We start from the raw sequence: 20,774 nt of genomic DNA, 5'->3' as shown, positions 1-20,774 counted from the left end.
CGGCGCTCAAACAACCTCCTACGCAAGGATGTTTACAAAGCAAGAATTAGATGAGGTGGTTGATGCACGGATTAGCCAGCTTTTTGACACGCAGAACAAAGCCCAAAAACACGACAAAAAGCAGAATAAAGACACTGACTTCCCGGGTTATTTGGGTCATCAATCTACTTTTGCCTCGGCAAGAAAGTAGAAGAAGTGTGTGCGATTTGAAGGAGTACCTAGTTCTTCTTCTTCTTCTTCTTCTGACAGTTCTTCTAGCTCTTCTGAGTCAAGCGAAGAAGACAGAAAAGGAAAAAAAATGAAGCAAAAACAACGCTTCGGAAAGGGCAAGAAAAAGGCAAAGAAGTCTAGATCTCGCCCAGTTTCGGACAGTTCTACAGAGGACTCGTCTTCTGATAGTTCGGACTCCGGTGGCAGCAGATTTTATGCAAGGAATAAGAATTTTTACAAAGCCAACCAGTATAACTTTCTGGAAGATAAAAGCAAGAAAGTCCGAGAGTTTGAAGAAGGTGGACAGTCAATTAAATTTGACACGTTTTCTGGATTTCGAGATGCTTCGAAGGCTTTGGCCTTCATACAACATTTTGACATAGCTTTCTCAGAGGACATTACTCAGAGCACTCCAAGATTTGGAGGGCTACCTCTTACTTCACGGGAAATGCTCGAACTTGGTGGTCCACTATTCTATTGAACAAGAAAGCGCCACTTAAATGGCTGAAATTTAAAAGGCTTTTTATTTCTTCATGGCTGACTCGAGAGTACGAGCGTGACATACGAACTGCTTGGAACCATCTTCAGATGACCAAGAAAGATACATTGGACGCATATTGCGAGAGATTCTGGAGCTCTTTTCTACCAGCTTCTTCATTTAAGAGGATCTTGTTCAAAGAACAGATTGAGTGGTTTACCTTGGGACTTCCTACGGAGATCAGAGATCACTGCTTAGAGAAAAAGTCATATTCCATTCAGGAACTGATGAGTCATACGAAACGGAGTTTTGCCATTCATTCAGGCAATTTGACTTACCAAACAGATGAGATCATGACGCAGAGAACCGAACAGACTTCTAGCAATGAAAGTAGAAAGAAGAAGAGTAATCCAGAAAAGAAAGAAAAGGATGCAAGACCCCAGCTCACTCTTCGAGAGAGGGTCAGCTATATCAAAGAGGGAAACTGCTTTGGATGCAGGGAAACCGGGCACATCTCCGCGAAGTACCCTAAAAAGGTACCGAATGAACAAGATGAAGAAAGGACTGAGAGTTCGAAAGCAGCTGAGGAACGTGGCAGAAAAGGCAGATGAAAGCATAACTGGCACCACATTGCATGGGGCCCGAACCAAATCAAATGAATGAAAGTACAAAACTTTGCCGCTTTTAGGGCAAAGTAAAAGATCAAGAAGTCCTTTTTTTTCTTGGATGAAGGAGCCAAGACCGACTTCTTTTCACTTGAATGGGCGGCTCGATTTGGAATTACGTCCGACAGACGGAGGCCACAGGTAGAGGTAGTTCTAGCGGCACCCGGACGGGATGTTGCCATTACACCGATCATTGGCAAACTTCGTTTGCAATCTCAGGGGTGTTTAGGGCACGAGGCTTCTACGTAATTCCCTTGGGAGGTTGTGACGTCCTGCTCGAAATCCCTTGGTACCACAATAACAACGTCGTGGTTGACTATCGGGCCGAGAAAGCAACTTTGACAAATGAAGAACACAGACATTGTACTTGATGAAATTCAGTTTCTTTACTTACTGGAAAGGACTGAATGAGGATTGAAGGTCGAATATGTTTTGACCTCGAAAAAGAACGCCAAGATTTTCTCCACACTCATGCCGATTGCTTTTCAGAGGGCCTGCAAGGCGAGTTGCCATCAGCTCGTCCTAAGGATCATACCATTGATCTGATACTTGGAACCACACCACCGAACCGGCCACCTTACCGTGTGAGCCGAGCCCAGGGATACACTTTTTGGGACACATTGTCTCAGCCAGCAGGAGTGCAGATGGACCCGGCCAAGATAGAGAGTATCTGTGAGTGGCCCGATTTGAAGAATGTCCATGAAGCTAGAAGCTTCTTGGGCTTATGTTCTTACTACCGGCAGTTCATCAGAAAGTTTGCAGAGGTTGCTTACCCCTTTGCATTTGTTGACATAGAAAGGAGTCCTTTTCTTGTGGGGACCCCAGAGGTGACTGCCTTTCAAACATTGAAACAAAATTTGACTACAAGACCAATTTTGACTTTGCCGGATTTGCAGAAGTCGTTTGAAGTATATTGTGATACTTGTGGTCGTAGTCTAGATGCGGTCTTAATGCATGAAGTCCATGTCATTGCCGGAATTGACAATACAGATATGTGAGAAAGAGCTTTTAAAGGTTATCCATGCTCTTACTCAGTGGCGACATTACCTACTCGGAGCCGATTTTACGGTTTTCACAGATGGTTGTAGTTTACGCTACTTCTTGTCACAGAAGCAGCTATCAAAAAGCAGATGCGGTGGGCAAACATCTTGTCACAATTTTACTTCCGGATTGTCCATGTGCAAGGACATAAGAAATTGGTAGCAGAACTTTGTCCCGAAAGCCGTTGGTTCTCGCTATTTTCCACGATACATCATAGAAGCTTCGAGGATATGGTCAATCAGTATGCCACAGATACAGATTTTTGCAAATGTATTCAGTTGAATACAGAATGGGGAGGACACACACACACCCGCCCCGCTGAAAGTATTCCAATGGATTTCATTTTTGATCTCCCGAGAACACAGAGTGGTCACGATGGTATCTGGACTGTTATTGACAGATTTAGCAAGCAAGCTCATTTCATTCCAGTGAAGAAAACAATCAAGCCGGATCATTTAGCGAGACTGTTTGTGGCCCAGATCTTCAGATTACACGGCATGCCTGAGACGATTGTCTCCGATAGAGACCCCAGATTCACGAGTTTATTTTGGAAGGCTATTTGGGAGAACATTGGCATGCGGTTGCAATTCTCATCATCGTTCCACCCGCAGACTGATAGGCAATCAGAGATTGCCAATTCAGTGGTACTAGATTTATTGAAGTCTTACATCTCGGATTAGAAGACTCAATGGGAAAAGTATGATGTTTAAGTGCCAGAATTGATAGAAGAAATGACTGCAGCATTTCAATCTGAAAGATCTTTATAGACATGCTTTTTGGGGCAGCTTTTGGGGCTCTGCTTTTGGCATCCCTTGTAAAACCTTTAAAAGAGTGGTTTGGGCTCCCACTTCTCAAAGCATCAGAACGCAGAGTCTGAGAGTGAGACCCAATCACTCCCTTGTACTTTGAGCACAGATTTTAATACAAAAAGAAATACCAAAAGGGGCACCAATCTTTGGGGCCAATACCTCTTGGCACGGAACTCCGCCGCGGGCCGGTCTCAAATCAAATTGTGAACTGTTTTGAAGTGAATTCCTGTCATGTCGCGGTAGATTCTTGACTTGGAGTGTCCAAGTCTGTTACATGTTCCATGATTTTTCATTTTCCATCTATGGATGGAAGTTACAGTTCCGGCTTCAGTAAACTCTTGTTTATCCGGTATACAGTAGTTCAGGTACATATTCCAATGCATGTGTTGGAGTTGGCTTTGACAGGCAGAGGGGGATACTTCTACCTCTTGAACCACTTCTTGTTTGATCACTAACTTCCTTGGATGAGGTTTAGAGGTGGAGCATGTGGTGTCAGACCCTTAGCCAACAATGACAACAATACGAGGAGGTTATGTTGGAGTATGGATCCTTCCTTCTCCATGTTTTCTCCTTTCCCCAGTGGTAGTGTGGCCCTACAGATTTGGTTACTTCCTTGCCCTCTTGTGAGCTTGTCAGTATTAGTTGTGGGACAGTTTACGATCCTTGTCAGCTAGTCTACACCAGTTTGGGACAAGTTTACAACCCTTTATGGGCAATTTTTCTTGATGATCGACATCAGATTTGTCGAGATCCTTTGGATGACAAGTTTGCACGTAGTGTCGGTAGTTAGTGGAGACATCTAGTTCCTACTCTTGCAGTCAGCAACAATTGGATGCTCCTTCCATACATCTCTTTCGAGAGCTCCAACCTTGGGGGCAACCCTTTCTTCAGGTGTGCAAAATTTAGGTTCTTCCCTTGCAGTTTTGTGCCCAGTTCTTTGGCATGTTATAAATCAGCCCCAACGTTCTTCACGGGCTAGTTCCCCGAGCCGGTACCTTTACTCTCTTTGCTCAGTATTGGAGTTATGTTGTGTATTGGATATTGATTGCCCAGTTTAGTTGTGGGTATGTTCTTTTCAGCACAAGTACAAAGCACAGTTTTCTGATAAAGATTTTAAGGAAGCAAGTTACAACAGTGGCAGTATTATGTGCTATTCCGAGTCTGTATGCAGTTTGGCATATTGTATTGGATTGTACCTACCAATTTAATCTTGGCAGATGCAGAGATACGGCAGAAATTTGGTTTGATCTCAGGGAATTTTCTTGAGTAGCTAGGCTTTTTGGACCCTGACGGCTTCTTTGGCAAACATGATCCTCAGGTGACGACCTTTCAGGTCTTCCTATTCTTCACATTCCGACTTTACCGGTGGTGTGATTCTCTTTGAGTCTCGAGCTTCATGAGATACTCCACATTGTCTCGGATTTCTTTCTGGTGGTACTTATTCTCTTTTCCCAGGATTGAGCAGGAGGGGGACTTCCTATCTTTCGGGGAGTTCTCAGCTTTAGCTCTTGAGCTTTCAATGTCAGTGTGTGCTCTATTCCGACGTGGGTTGAGTCACTTGCTACCTCATAGCGTACTTTTGAGGATACTTCTCTATCAAAGGGAGCTTCTAGGTTATTATCTTCAATCAACTTCCAGTGCTCCATTTAGCGGAGTACCACGCATGGTGTCTTTCAATCCTAGATTTCCCTTGCCCATTTGTTGCAGTTTTGGATGGTGTGCTTGAGCCCACAGTGTAGTTATTATCTTGGCGGATGTTTTCCCTTAGCCATTTCGGTGGTTGCCTTGTCTTTCGGATTTGTGGTGTGACGGTTGCTCTTCCCAGTGCATCCGAGCAGTAGTTCCTATGCCTCGTCTTCCACATTGATCCCTGGAGACTGTACCATATAGGACACACCTACTTCCCTTATCCTTAGACCAGCATGTTCTCTTTTGTACAGGTGGATAGTGGTCTTTCCCGGACTAGGAACCAGTTATAGTTAGCCATGGCAATCTTCAACAAGGGGAGACAGTCTTCTTGCTTCTCCGAGATTTGATTCCAGATTCCACAGGTATATTGTCACAAAGTGATGATGTGGCTACCGACAGCAAAAACCCTAATTTTTGCCAAAAACCCTAAAATTCGTGCAAACCCTAATTTCTGCCAAAAACCCTAATTTTGCAGAAACCCTAATTTCCGGAAATCACGGAGGTGGAAATTTATTTTATTTTTTTCTTTAAATAATTTTTGATCGACGCAAATCCCAGCTTTTGGGCTACGCTTTGCTTTATTTTGCTCTCATTGAGAGAAAGAGAGAGAGAGAGAGAGAGAAGGAGAGAGAGAGAGAGAGAGAGAGAGAGAGAGAGAGAGAGAGAGAGAGAGAGAGAGAAACTGCTTTAAACTGAAATCTTTGGGGCTCTGTTTTTGGGCATCCCTTGTAATCTTTATATACACTCACTCTGCAGAGCATCTGGACGCAGAGTTTGAGAGTCAAACCCTAACCGCTCTTTGTACTTTGACATTGATTTAATACATAAAGAAATACCGAAAGGGGCGTCAGTCTTTGGGGCCAATATCTCTAGGCACGGAACTCCGCCGGGCCAGTGCAAATCTATTGTGATCTATGAATTGTTTTGAAGTGGTTACTTGGTGTTGTCGCGATTGATTCTTGACTTGGAGTGTCCAAGTCTGTTACAGTGGTATCAGAGCACGGCCGATTTCTCTTCTACGGGAAATCCGATCCCCAATTTTTTTTCCGCGGCACCTATGGCTTTACGCAAGGATCAGTCGACTCCCTCTGCATCTGGAGATGCGGGCAGGGATCACAACGAAGATTCAGATAGAGAGTATGGCCCGCCTTGGCCTACTCAGGCAGAGCAACGAGAGGTGAAGCGTCGTCAATTGATCGGTGATGCAACAAAGATGATGCTCAGTTTTGCGAAGGATCCGAAATTGGCAAAATATATGAGCGAGACTTCTTTTCAGAAAGTGCATATGCAGTGGTAGAAAACCACTACACCACCCCTGAAACCCGCTCTCAAGAAACCTTCTGATCACAAACAGTATTCAGAGAAGGAATTACAAGAGGTGGTTGATGCACGGATTGCTCAGCTTTTTGACGCGCAAAAGAAAGCCAAAAAGCACGGCAAAAAGCAGAAGAAAGGCACTGACTTCCCGGGATATTTGGGTCGTCAGTCGACATTCAACAAAGCAAAGAAACAGAAGAAGCGTGTTCCATTTGAAGGAGTACCCAGTTCTTCTTCTTCTTCTTCTTCTGACAGTTCTTCTAGCTCTTCAGATTCGAGCGAAGAAGACAGAAAAGGTAAAAAGCGAAACAAGAAACAAAGCTTCGGAAAGGGCAAGAAAAAGGCAAAGAAGGCTAAATCTCGCCCAGAGACTGACAGTTCTAATGAGGACTCGTCTACAGACAGCTCAGATTCCGATGACGGAAACTTTTATGCGAACAAGAAGAATTTTCACAAAGCCAACCAGTATGACTTTCTCAAAGATAAAAGCAAGAAAGTCCGAGAGTTTAAGGAAGGTGGCCACTCGATCAAGTTTGATACTTTTTCAGGATACTCAGATGCTTCGAAGGCTGTCTTTATACAGCAGTTTGACATCGCTTTCGCGGGAGGACGCTATTCAGAGCACTCCAAGATTCGGAGAGCTGCCTCTTACTCTAAGGGGAATGCTCGTACTTGGTGGTCCACGCTTCTTTTAAACAAGACTACGTGAGTTAAATGGCTGAAATTTAAGAAGCTTTTTATTTCTTCTTAGTTACGCAAGAATATGAACGAGATATACGAGCTGCTTAGAACCATCTTCGGATGACCAACAAAGATACAATCAATGCTTACTGTGAAAGATTTTGGAGCTCTTTTCTACCCGCCTCTTCATTCAAGAAGATCTCGTTCAGGGAACAGATTGAGCGGTTTACCTTGGGTCTACCTACAGAGATCCGAGATCACTGCTTGGAACAGAAGTCAGCTTCTATTCAGGAGTTGATGAGTCATGCGAAGCGGGGCTTTGCCATTCACTCTAGCAGTCTGACCTACCCCACAGATGAGGCCATGACACAACGAGCCGAGCAAACTTCTGGGAATGAAAGTAGAAAGAAAGAGGGCAATCCAGAGAAAAAGGATGCACGACCCAAGCTTAATCCTGAGGAGAGAGCTCGCTTCATCAGAGAGGGGAAGTGATTTGGATGCGGGGGAACATGGACATATCTCCGCGAAGTGCCCTAAAAAGGCACAGAAAGAACAAAATGATAAAGACGACGACAAGCCTGAGAGTTCGAGAGCAGCTGATGAACGTGGCAAAAAAGGCAGATAGAAAAGCAGAACTGGTACCACATGGCGTGGGACGTGCACCGAATCAAATGAATGGAAGTATGAACTTTGCCGCTTTTTGGGGCAAAGTGAAGGATCAAGAAGCTCTTTTGAAGGAGCCAGGGCAAACTTCTTTTCACTTGGAATTGGCGGCTCGATTTGGAATTACGCCCGGCAGACTCACGCCACAGACGGAGGTTGTTCGACTCGAACCGGATGGGATGTTGCCATTACACTGAGCATTGGCAAACTTCGTTTGCAATGACAGGGGTGTTTAGGGCACGCGAGTGACATTCTACTCAGGATCCCTTGGTACCACAAGAACTATGCCATGGTTGACTACCGGGCCGAGAAAGCGACTTTGATAAATGAAGGGCTCAGAGAATTGTAGTTGATGAACTTCAGTTTCTTTACTCATTCTTTTGGGAGAGAACTGAACGATGGATAAAGGTTGAATATGTTTTGACCAGATCAAAAGAACGCCAAGATTTTTCTCCACACTCATGCCAATTGCTTTTCAAAGGGCTTGAAGATCAGACCATTGATCTGATACCTGGAAGCACATCACCGAACCGGCCACCTTACCGTCTGAGCCGAGTTCAGACAGAAAAGATTATGAACCAAGTGAAAGACCTCTTGGAAAAGTGTCTTGTCCACCCTAGTACTTCACCGTACTGCTCTCCATTGTTGCTGGATTTGAAGAAAGACGAATCTTGGAGAATGTGCATTGATTATAGAGCTCTCAACAAAATCACCATCAAGAACAGATTTTCGATTCCTAGGATCGATGATATACTCGACAGGTTACAGGGATCCTCGTGCTTTAGTAGGATTGATCTGAAGAGTGGATATCATCAGATCCGAATCGCGACGGGAGACGTCAATAAGACAGCCTTCCGGACTACTTTTTGGATTATTTGAGTTTTTGGTGATGCCTTTTGGCTTAACCAATGCTCATGCGACATTTAACCGGATGATGGACAGGATTTTTCGAGAGTACAGGCTATTTGTTGACACTTTCTTTGATGATATCATTGTTTCTCCAAGAATGAGGCAGAACACAGAGATCATTTGCTTCAGAGACTTTTTGGGACACTTTGTCTCGGCAGCAGCAGGAGTGCAAGTGGATTCGGCCAAGATAGAGACTATAAGTGATTGGCCCGATTTGAAGAATGTGTTCGTACTACAGGCGGTTCATACGAAAGTTTGCAGAGGTTGCTTCCCCTTTGCATATCTTGATACAAAAAGGAGTCCCTTTCCCGTGGGGATCGACAGAGGGGACTGCCTTTCAGACATTGAAAGAGAAATTGACTACGGGACCAGTTTTGACTTTGCCGGACTTGTAGAAGTCATTTGAAGTATATTGTGATGCTTGTGGTCGTAGTCTGGGTGCGGTCTTGATGCAAGAAGGCCACGTCATTGCTTACAAGAGCCGATTGTTCTCTAGGCCGGAGATGACAGCACAGATTTATAAGAAAGATCTTTTGACGATTATCCATGCTCTTACTCAGTGGCGGCATTACCTACTCGGAGCGGATTTTACTGTCTTTAGAGACCATAAGAGTTTGCGCTACTTCTTGTCACAGAAGCAGCTTTCGGAAAATCAGATGCGATGGGCGAACATCTTGTCATAGTTTCACTTCCAGATTGTCCATGTGCAGGGACAAATGAAAGTGGTGGCAGATGCTTTGTCTCGGAAGCCGTTGGTTCTGGATTTTTCCGCGATACATCATAGGAGCTTCGAGGACATGGTCGACCAGTATGCCACAGATACAGATTTTGCAGATATTTTCACACAGATACGGGATGGGAAGATAGTAGCAAGATACTTCCATCGGGAAGGCTACTTGATGAGAAAAACCATGTTGTGCGTTACACAGCCGTTGAGTAAAAAGGTTATGATCGAATGCCACTGTCCATCTTTTTACAGGTCACCGCGGCATTGCTACCACCATGAAAGGGGTAGAGAGATACTTCTTTTGGCCGAGACTCAAGAAGGATGTGGAAGAGTTTGTGCGCAGTTGCTTGGTATGCCAGAAGGTCAAGTTTGATAGGCATAAGGCACAAGGATTTTTACAGCCTTTACCCATACCCACCCACACCTGGGAAAGTATTGCAATGGATTTCATTTTTGATCTCCCGAGAACACAGAATGATCACGATGATTTTCCGATTACATGGCACATCTGAGACGATTGTCTCCGACAGAGACGCCAGATTTATGAGTTTGTTTTGGAAGGCAATTTGGGAGAACATTGACACGCGGTTGAAGTTCTCGTCATCGTTCCACTTGCAGACTCACGGGCAATCTGAGATTGCCAATTCAGTGGCTTTAGATTTATTGAAGTCTTGTATCTCGAATCAGAAGACTAAATGGGAAAAGAACTTACCTTTGGTGGAATTTGCCTACAATAACAAGATACACTCTTCGACGGGGAAGACGCCATTTGAGATTGTTGAAAGTGCTGTGAAGGTTCCATCCTTCCTGAGCACAAAAGATTAGATATTTGAAGCGGATAAATATTCGCGAGATTTGGATACGGCTTTTGCCAAGGTTCGCAAGAACGACAGAAAAAGGCAGCGGATCGCCATCGTCGCGACTTGAAATTGAAGGAGGATGATTGGGTGCTCTTACGTTTTGAGAAGGCACGCCTAAGAAAGAAAAAGGGAAAGGAGAGGCTTTTTCCAAATCTTAGTATGCGATACTACAGACCTTTCCAGATTACTGAAAAGATAAATGATGTCTCCTTCCAATTGAAACTGCCAGATACTTGGAGGATTCACAATGCATTCCATGTGGGTCTCTTGAAACTTTTTAAGGGTGATGTGCCTGATGATGGGGAGCCTGATGAGCAATCCGAAGTGGAAGAAAGCGAGGAGACCCTTGTTCCTAAACAGATTTTGGCACATAGGGATACAAAGAAAGGTAAAGTCCGAAGGCGGTTCTTGGTTAAGTTCAAGAACTTTCTTGCATTAGATGCGAAGTGGATGGAGGAGGAGGACCTAGCAAATACTCCTCGGATTGTGAAACTTTACCTCGATGCTTTGGTTTAGCATAGTCTACTCCGAACGGAACCCGGAAATTCAGCTTGGCCGAAGATCTGGTGCAGTGGGATGCACAAGAGAAGAGTTACTCCACTCCTTTGTCAACAGATGCCTTGATTTTGATACTAAAGTCACTAATGTCTCTTTGAGCTTCAGGAATACTGAGAGCTGACAGTATTCTGCTGGATGACTTTATGAAATGGAATTCCTGATTATGATACTGATTTGTTCTTGACTGCTTTTAAGTGCAGGAACTGATAGAAGAAATGACTGCAGCATTTTGGTCTGATTGATCTCGAATAGACATGGTTGCAATAGGTGTTAGTCAATCGGACATCAATAAGGTCCCGATTGGACCTAGATGTGATTGCTAGCTACATTGCCGATAAATCATGGTCTACGATCTGAATGAATGTTGAATGTCATGTGATGTCCAGTGATGTCTAGTGATGTCGCGTGATGTCGTGTGATGTGACTATCCATTTGGTACATGTGCTAGATGTGTGTTCCTAGTACGTAGGTACTATTAGTCAGTGTCTGCTAAGACGGTTTATGGCTTTTGTCGGTTTTACAGGCGTAATCGCGGTCGATTACAATGCTTTCAAGAGGGGGGGATGTCACAAAGTGATGACGTGGCTACCGACAGCAAAACCCTAAAACTCCTACAAACCCTAATTTCTGCCAGAAACCCTAATTTTGCAAAAACCCTAATTTCCGGAAATCACGAAGGTGGATTCTTTTTTTTTTTTGATTTAAATAATTTTTGAGCGACGCAAATCCCAGCTTTTGGGCTACTCTTTGCTTTATTTTTCTCTTATTGAGAGAGAGAGAGAGAGAGAGAGAAACTGCTTTTGAACTAAAAGCTTTTGGGGCTCTGCTTTTGGGCATCCCTTGTAATCTTTATATACACGGTTTAGGGCTCACTCTGCTGAGCATCTGGACGCAAAGTCTGAGAGTGAAACCCTAACCGCTCTTTGTACTTTGAAATACCGAAAGAGGCGCCAGTCTTTGGGGCCAATATCTCTAGGCACGGAACTCGGCCGGGCCAGTGCAAATCTATTGTGATTTGTGAATTGTTTTGAAGTGGTTATTTGGTGCTGTCGCAATTGATTCTTGACTTGGAGTGTCCAAGTCTGTTACATATATCATTTTTCCCTTGCGGATTCACTTATCCTTGGTGATCCAGTTACACAGGCAGATATTGTTGGAGAGTTATGACAGTTATCCATGGTTCGAGTGTTCTCCCTTGAGAGGGGGATATGGAGCCAGCTTGGGAGTCAGTTTCCACGGACTACTTCCATTTAGTTCTTGTGGTTCCATGTGCAGCAGACAGGATTGACATATTTGGTTGCTTTCTACAGCACCATGTTCTTCTCGTACAGAGCTTGAGAGAAGGATCTTCCTTTGATCTTACCATGCTAGCTACAGTCTCAGTATTGATGTGTGTTTCCATTTTGATCGATGTTTGTTCCCTATTCACTATGAGAGTGGGGTGATATTCTCTCGAGTAGTGTTCCAGACAGATCAGTTACAGTTTCACTCTTGGCTCCGATGCGGTTCCTTCAGATAGAGTTAGCAGATCATCATTCTCTATGGTGGTTGGTGCAGTTCTTGGTTCCTTATCATCTGACATATAGTTCCATAATAGCCGTCGCTTGAAGTTTTTTTTTTTTTGGCATGTGGTATATGACCGGAGGTGCAGATTTCCGACTCTTTCCTCAAGGGTGAAGTACTTTAGAGTTGGGAAATGATCCGGATACCAGTTTTTATGCCTTTTACCTTCAGCTCTCGGATGTATACGCTTGGAGCGGTCAGCAGCAGTACTTTCTGCAGATGCTGGTTGTGCGACTTGTGAGTCGATTGGCTTGAGGAGATTCTTGAGAGCTGGATTTACTTTCACCAGACAGCATTATAATTCCTGGACGTCTTTCGAGGGTAGCAGTTGGATCGTATTTACTACAGGATACTTTCCCACTGCAGAGTTCGTAGCAGATATCCTCGTCCACAAAACCCTCTCTTTATAGTTGCAGATTGCTCACTCCAGCTCCTTGGACCCGTTTCACGTCCACAATCTGAGAGGGGGTGTTAGAGTTCATATTCCCGTCCGGTGGTAGCTCCGGTATAAGGGCTGTTTTGTGGCTGTGCCCGGCCAGTGAGGTTGTTCTCTCATGTCAGGTCATGTCTAGCCCTATTTTTCCCTCTATCGACCATAGGCATCTGATGCCCTTCCCCCTATTTCCCATATTTACAAGGTCGTGAGGGCTGAGGGCTAGGTAGGGCAGTTTATGGATGACCCTATATAGGGAGCAGGGGAGAGTCACTTGTGGAGTGTGCAGTGCATCCCAAGAGCAGGGCGCCCACATGGGAAACCCTTTCAGCCCAGCGTTTTCACCTCCCCTTCAACCTGGCGTTTTCTCCTTCCGGCAGCTTGGCGTTTACACCTCCCTGGTGTTTTTGGCCTGCTGCCCACAGCCAATGTCTGCAGCCATTGGGAACCTCTTCCCAGCGTTTTTCCTGGCCAGCATTCACATCGCTTTGGAAGACCAGCCAAGGCAGGTTTGGCACCGCTATGGGAGCAGATTCAGGGAGCAGGAGCAATTGGTGATCCTTTGTTGGGTGTTGGGCAGCAGTTCTCCCCTTCCCCATTCCTCCTTAGGGCAGCCCATTCGACGGGCTTTACTGTAGATCCATGTCGGGGAGTCCAACCCATGACAAGACCGTGACAGTGGTCTCATGTGCAGGAGCAGTTGGTAGTGTCAATAGCAGTCACAGTTGTGTGTGTCCTCGGGTCTATCCATTGGTATGTCAGTTCTATGCCGGACCACCCTTGGTTACTTGTATGAGCAAATTGTTATCAGCATGGAGAGCCATTCCCAAATCTCTCTCTCTCTCTCTCTCTCTCTCTCTCTCTCTCTCTCTCTCTCTCTCTCTCTCTCTCTCTCTCTCTCTCTCTCAGATGTCCTGTCTCATTCTACCTCTGTGATCTCTCTTCTCCACAAGTGTGCCTTGTTCGTGTGTTTGGCATTGCAGGTGTTCTAGATCGGAGTCGAGGTACCCACCGGATCACAAGCCAGGTCTTATCCTCATTGCATCTTCCGCTGCCACCATTGACACCAATGGCGGATAGTTAAAGTAGTTCTTGAACTTAACTAAGAACCGCCGTATCACTTTACCTTTCACTCTCCTTTCTTTGTGAGCCACTATTTGTTCAGGAATAAAAATCTCCTCAGTCTCTTCCACTTCAGGTTGCTTCTCAAGTTTCCTGTCCCACTGGCACCTCACCTTTGAAAGGTTTCAACAGACTTACATGAAAGCATTATGAATCTTCCAAGTATCCCGCAAACTTCAGTCTGAAGGATATACATCATTGATCTTCTCTTGAATCTGAAAAGAGCCATAGTATCGCCTGATTTCCTCTTCGAACTCAATACCATGGTCATCAATGTGAATAGCATACCCTTCGTTTCCATAGGCGTGTCTTCTCGAACCGTAAAAGCACCCAATTATTCTCCTTCAGCAGCAAGTCGCCTCAATGCTTGTCTGCCACCTTCTCATGCCGTGCTTGGGACATCTCAAGAGCCTCGTACAACTTCCCAAACGCAATGTCCAAAACCCACGTGTACTGATCTGCTTCAAAAATCTTACCTTTGGTGCTTAGAAAAGGTGGAACCTTCTTAGCACCCTCAATTACCTCAAATGGTGCCTCGTCCGACAAATGAATTGTGTTGTTGTAGGCAAACTCCACCAAGGGCAAATACTTTTTTCATCGAGTCTTTTGATCCGAAATATAAGACTTTAACAAATCCAAAACCATTGAATTGGCTATCTCAGATTGCTTGTTTGTCTGTGGGTGGAATGAGGACGAGAACGAAAATCGCGTGCCAATGTTCTCCCAGATTGCCCTCCAAAACAAACTATGAATCGAGGATCTTTGTCTAAAACAATAGACTCAAGCATCCCATGTAATCAGAAAATGTGCGAGACAAACAGTTTTGCCAAATTATCGGGCTTACTGTCTTCTTTACCGGAATGAAGTGAGGCTGCTTAGTGAATCTGTCGATGGCTGCCCAAATGTCGGCATGCCCACTCTGAGTCATGGGTAGATATAACAGACTTGGACACTCCAAGTCAAGAATCAATCACAGCAGCAAAAATCTTATCTTTCGTGCTTAGGAAGGGCGGAACCTTCGCAGCACCTTCAACAATCTCAAATGGCGCCTTCCCCGTCGAAGAGTGTATCGTGTTGTTGTAGGAAAATTCCACCAAAGGTAGGTACTTTTCCCATTGAGTCTTCTGATCTGAGATATAAGACTTCAATAAATCTAGAACCACTGAATTCGCAATCTCAGATTGCCCATCGGTCTGCAGGTGGAACGATGACGAGAACTGCAACCGCGTGCCAATGTTCTCCCAAATTGCCTTCCAAAACAAACTCGTAAATCTGGGGTCTCTGTCGGAGACAATCGTCTCAAGCGTGCCATGTGATCTGAAGATCTGGGCCACAACAGTCTCGCTAAGTGATCCGGCTTGACTGTTTTCTTCACTGGAATGAAATGAGCCTGTTTTCTAAGTCTGTCAATAACAGTCCAGATACCATTGTGACCACTCTGTGTTCTCGGGAGATCAAAAATGAAATCCATTGCAATACTTTCCGAGGGGCGGGTGGGTATGGGTAAAGGCTGCAACAATCCCTGTGCTTTATGCCTGTCAAACTTGACCTTCTGGCATACTAAGCAACTGGGCACAAATTCTTCCACATCCGTTTTGAGTCTCGGCCAAAAGAAGTATCTCTCTACCCCTTTCATGGTGGTAGCAATGCTGCGGTGACCCGTAAAAGGTGGACAGTGGCATTCAGTCATAACCTTTTCCCTCAACGGCTGTGTAACGCACAACATGGTTTTTCTCATCAAGTAGCCAGCCCGAATGGAATATCCCGCTAGTGTCTCCCCATCCCGTATCCATGTGAAAACGTCTGCAAAATATGTATCTATGGCATACTTGGTCGACCATATCCTCGAAGCTCCTATGATGTATCACGGAAATAGCCAGAACCAACGGCTTCCAAGACAAAGCATTTGCCACCACATTCTTCTGTCCCTGCACATGGACAATCTAGAAGTGAAACTGTGACAAGATGTTCGCCCACCGCATCTGCTTTTCCGAAAGCTGCTTCTGTGACAAGAAGTAGTGCAAACTCTGATGGTCTGTAAATACAGTAAAATCCGCTCCGAGTAGGTAATGCTGCCAATGAGGATAACCGCCAAAAGCTCTTTCTCATAAATCTGTGCTGTCATCTCCGGCTTTGAGAACAATCGGCTCTCGTAAGCAATGACATGGCCTTCTTGCATTAAGACCGCACCCATACTACGACCACAAGCATCACAATATACTTCAAATGACTTCTGCAAGTCCGGCAAAGTCAAAATTGGTCCCGTAGTCAATTTCTCTTTCAATGTCTGAAAGGCAGTCACCTCTGTGGATCCCCACGAGAAAGGGACTCCTTTCTGTGTCAAGATATGCAAAGGGGAATCACCCTGTGCAAACTTTCCAATGAACCGCCTATAGTACGAACACAGTCCCAAGAAGCTTCTAACTTCATGGACATTCTTCAAATCGGGCCAATCACAGATAGTCTCTATCTTGGCCGGATCCATTTGCACTCCTGGTGCTGAGACAATGTGTCCCAAAAAGTGAATCTCTGGTAGGAAACATTCACTTTTCAAGATAGTCTCTATCTTGGCCGGATCCATTTGCACTCCTGCTGCTGAGACAATGTGTCCCAAAAAGTATATCTCTGGTAGGAAAAATTCACTTTTCTTTGAGTTAATCATCACTAACTTGTGATCTCGTAATGCCTGAAAGACCTGAAGTAGATGATCTCTGTGTTCTGCCTCATTCTTGGAGAAAACAATGATATCGTCAAATAAAGTGCCAACAAATAGCCTGTACTCTCGAAAGATCATGTCCATCATCCGTTTAAATGTCGCAGGAGCATTGGTTAAGCCAAAAGGCATCACCAAAAACTCAAATAACCCAAAAGTCGTCCGAAAAGCTGTCTTGTAGACGTCTCCCGGCACGATCCTGATCTGATGATATCCACTCTTCAAATCAATCATACTAAAACACGAGGATCCCTGTAACCTGTCGAGTATATCATCCATCCTAGGAATCGGAAATCTTTTCTTGATGGTGATTTTCTTGAGAGATCTATAATCGATGCACATTCTCCAAGATCCGTCTTTCTTCAAAACCAACAACACTGGAGAGCAATATGGTGAAGTACTAGGCTGGACAAGACCCTTTTCCAAGAGGTCTTTCACTTGGTTCATAATCTCTTCATTCTATGCTCGGCTCACACGATAAGGTGGCCGGTTCGGTGGTGTGCTTCCAAGTATCAGATCAATGGTATGATCTTCAAGACGAGCAGGTGGTAACTCACCTGGTAGGCCCTCTTAGAAGCAATCGGCGTGAGAGTGGAGAAAATCTTGGCGTTCTTTATCAAGTTTAGACATATTTGTCCTATCCTTATCGCTCAATTCTTTCATAAAGATCGAGTAAACAAACAGACTGGATTTCATTGATTTAGAAATGGCCGAAGCCAATACAATACGGACAGACTCGCCCTTCAGTTTAATATCAAGTACAAGGGTTCTACCCTTCTCTGTAGTCAATGTCGCTTTCCTCGCCCGATAATCGACCACGGCGTTGTTCCTGTGGTACCAGGGAATCCCTGAGAGAACATTGCAGCCCTCTAAAGGCATTATGAAAAAGTCCTCATGCCCCAAATACCCCTGACAATGCAACCGAAGTTTGCCAATGACAGGTGTAATGGCTACGTCCCTGCCGGGTGCCGCTAGAACTACCTCCGCCAGTGGTCCCATCCGATCGGGAGTGATCTCGAGCCACGCCACCAATCCCGGTGAAATGAAGTTGGCCTTGGCTCCTCCATCAAAGAAGATCAGGGACTCTTGATCTTTCACTTTGCCCCAAGCTCGGCAAAGTTCTGTACTCTCGCCCATGGTGTTGGGATCGGTACCCACACAATCTGGAACCAGTCCTGTTTTCATCTTTCCTTTTCTTCCACGTTCCTCAGCTGCTCTCGAACTCTCAGGCCTGCCGTCGTCCTTATCATTCTGTTCTTTCTGTGCCTTTTTAGGGCACTTCGCGGAGATATGTCCATGTTCCCCGCATCCAAAGCACTTCCCCTCCCTGATGAAGCTAGCTTGCTCCTGAGGAGTAAGCTTGGGTCGTGCATCCTTCTTCTCTGGGTTGCTCTTTCTCTTTCTACTTTCATTCCCAGAAGTCAGTTCGTCTCGTTGTGTCATGGCCTCATCGGTGGGGAAAGTCAGACTGCCAGAGTGAATGGCAAAGCCCCGCTTCGCATGACTCATCAACTCCTGAATAGAAGCTGACTTCTGTTCCAAGCAGTGATCTTGGATCTCTGTAGGTAGACCCAAGGTGAACCGCTCAATCTGTTCTCTAAACGAGATCTTCTTGAATGAAGAGGCGGGTAGAAAAGAGCTCTAGAATCTCTCACAATAAGCATTCATTGTATCTCTCTTGGTCATCCGAAGATGGTTCCAAGCAGCTCGTATATCGCATTCATATTCTTGCGTCAACCAAGAAGAAATAAAAGCTTCTTAAATTTCATCCATTTAACTGGCGCAGTCTTGTTTAAAAGAAGCATGGACCACCAAGTACGAGCATTCCCCTTAAAGTAAGAGGCAGCTCTCCGAATCTTGGAGTGCTCTGAGTAGCGTCCTCCCATGAAAGCGATGTCAAACTGTTGTATAAAAGACAAAGCCTTTGAAGCATCTTGGTATCCTGAAAAAGTGTCAAATTTGATCGACTGTCCACCTTCCTTAAACTCTCGGACTTTCTTGCTTTTATCTTCCAAAAAGTCATACTGGTTGGCTTTATAAAAATTCTTCTTGTTCGCATAAAATTTTCTGTCGTCGGAGTCTGAACTATCCGTAGACGAGTCCTCTGTAGAATTGTCACTCACTGCGCGAGATTCAAACTTCTTTGCCTTTTTCTTGCCCTTGCCGAAGCGTTGTTTCTTGCTTCGCTTTTTACCTTTTTTGTCTTCTTCGCTCGAATCTGAAGCTAGAAGAATTGTCAGAAGAAGAAGAAGGAGAACTGGGTACTTCTTCAAATCGAACACGCTTCTTCTGTTTCTTTGCTTTATCAAATGTCGACTGACGACCCAAATACGTCGGGAACTCAGTGCCTTTCTTCTGCTTTTTGCCGTGCTTTTTGGCTTTCTTTTGCACGTCAAAAAGCTGAACAATCCGTGCATCAACCACCTCTTCCAATTCCTTCTCTGAATATTGTTTGTGATCAAAAGGTTTCTTGAGAGCGGGTTTGGGGGGTGGTGTTGTGGTTTTCTGCCACCACTGCGCATGCACTTCCTGAAAAGAAGTCTTGCTCATATATTTTGCCAATTTCGGGTCCTTCGCAAAACTGAGCATCATCTTTGTTGCATCGCCGATCAATTGACGACGCTTCACCTCTCGTTGCTCCGCCTAAGTAGGCCAAGGCGGGCCATACTCTCTGCCGGAATCTTCGTTGTGATCCCTGCCCGCATCTCCAGATGCAGAGGGAGTCGACTGATTCTTGCGTAAAGCCATAGGTGCCGCGAAAAACAAAATTGGGGATCGGATTTCCCATAGAAGAGAAATCAGCCGTGCTCTGATACCACTGTAACAGACTTGGACACTCCAAGTCAAGAATCGATCACAAGAGCACCAAATAACCACTTCAAAACAATTCACAGATCACAATAAATTTGCACTGGCCCGGCGGAGTTCCGTGCCTAGAGATATTGGCCCCAAAGACTGGCGCCCCTTTCGGTATTTCTTTATGTATTAATCAATGTTCACAGTACAAGAGAGCGGTTAGGGTTTCCCTCTCAAACTCTACGTCCAGATGCTCTGCAAAGTGAGCCCAAAACCGCTTATTTATTGTTTACAAGGGATACCAAAAGCAGAGCCCCAAAATCTGCAGATCAAAAGCAAAGTATTCTCTCTCTATCTCACACAAGCTCTCTTGAGCTTTCAATAAAGCAATCCAATTCTCTCTATCTCTTCAACTCAATTTGCGTAGAAAAATAAAAGCAAAAGCTGCAAAAATTGCGCCGCAAAATCCGCATGCTTTTCCATACGGTGCCACGTCAGCATGCCAGTGCGTTTGACGGGAATCAGCCCTGCTGCTAGGGTTAGGGTTAGGGTTTAGGACAGGTTTTAGGGTTAGGGTTAGGGTTAGGATTTTTGGCAGATTTTAGGGTTTGCAGGTTTTAGGGTTAGGGTTTGCAGAATTAGGGTTTTCAGCAGCTCGGCTCCCGGGCAGACACGTCATCACTTTGTGATAGTAGATCGAAAATAAAGTCCATTGCTATGCTTTCCCATGGTCGGGATGGTATGGGTAGACACTGTGGGAGACATGGTACCTTATGCCTGTCAAACTTGACCTTTTGGCATACTAAACAACTGCGAACAAACTCGTCCACATCTTGTTTTAGCCTCAGTCAATAGAAATACCGCCAACACCGTTCAAGGTAGTATCTATGCCGCATTGACCCAAAAAAGGCGGACAGTGGCACTCTGTCATAACCTTTTCCCTCAATGGCTATGTAACACAACAACATCATTTTCCGCATCAGATAACCTTCCCGTATGGAATAGCCTGCAATTGTCTCCCCACTCTGTATCTGGTTGAAGATGTCTGCAAAATCAAGATCGATGGCGTACTGATCTACCATATCCTTGAAGCTTCTATGATGAATCGCCAAAAGAGCCAGAACTGATGGCTTGCGAGACAACGCGTCTACCACTAAATTCTTTTGTCCCTGAACATGGACAATCTGGAAATGAAACTGTGACAAAATATTAGTCCACCACATCTGCTTTTCCGAAAGCTGCTTTTGGAAGCATAAATTCTGATGATCGGTGAACACTGTAAAATCAGCTCTGAGTAGAAAATGTCGTCACTGTGTAAGAGCATGAATAACTGCCAAAAGTTCTTTCTCATAAATATGTGTAATCCGTTTACAACGTGAAAACATCCTACGCTCATAAGCTATAACATGGCCCTCTTGCATCACCACAAGCATCACAATAAACCTCAAAGGGCTTTTGTAAGTCTGGCAAAGCCAACAATGGACCAGTTGTCAACTTTTCCTTGAGAGTCCCAAAGGCTGCAATTTGCTATGGTCCCCAA

The sequence above is a fragment of the Adiantum capillus-veneris genome, chromosome 26, assembly GCF_014529385.1.
Source record: "Adiantum capillus-veneris isolate H3 chromosome 26, ASM1452938v2, whole genome shotgun sequence".
In the NCBI taxonomy this organism is placed as follows: domain Eukaryota; kingdom Viridiplantae; phylum Streptophyta; class Polypodiopsida; order Polypodiales; family Pteridaceae; genus Adiantum; species Adiantum capillus-veneris.
Note: the sequence above shows the minus strand (reverse complement) of the source record.